Raw genomic sequence first — 505 nt, forward strand, 5'->3', positions numbered from 1 at the left:
TATATATATAAATGCGTACATACGCATTTATATATGCATATAAATACATATGTATGTATGTATATATGTATGTGTGTATGTATGATGTATGCGCCTTTGTTTCTTTTTCTTTTCTGTCCCCACTGTTGACAACCGGTGTTGATTAATTTACATCCCCGTAACTTTACGATTCGGCACAAGTGACCGATGGAATAAGTACTAGGCTAACAGAGAATAAGTCTTGGGGAGTCTATTTCTTCGACTGACACCCTTTAGGGCAGTGCTCCAGTATGACCGCAGTCAAATGACTGAAACCTGTAAAAGTATATATATATATATATATATATATATATGTATGTATGTATGTATATAGACTAGATTCTGCTGTATGTACGTTAAATGATAATATTGTATACGCAAAGAAGCACTCGCCCATGAGCATACACTCACATAGTAGTGAATACACGTACGCACACACACACACACACACACATATATATACACACACACGCGCGCGAGAGCAGGC

This window comes from Octopus bimaculoides, chromosome 15 (assembly GCF_001194135.2).
Source record: "Octopus bimaculoides isolate UCB-OBI-ISO-001 chromosome 15, ASM119413v2, whole genome shotgun sequence".
In the NCBI taxonomy this organism is placed as follows: Eukaryota; Metazoa; Mollusca; class Cephalopoda; order Octopoda; family Octopodidae; genus Octopus; species Octopus bimaculoides.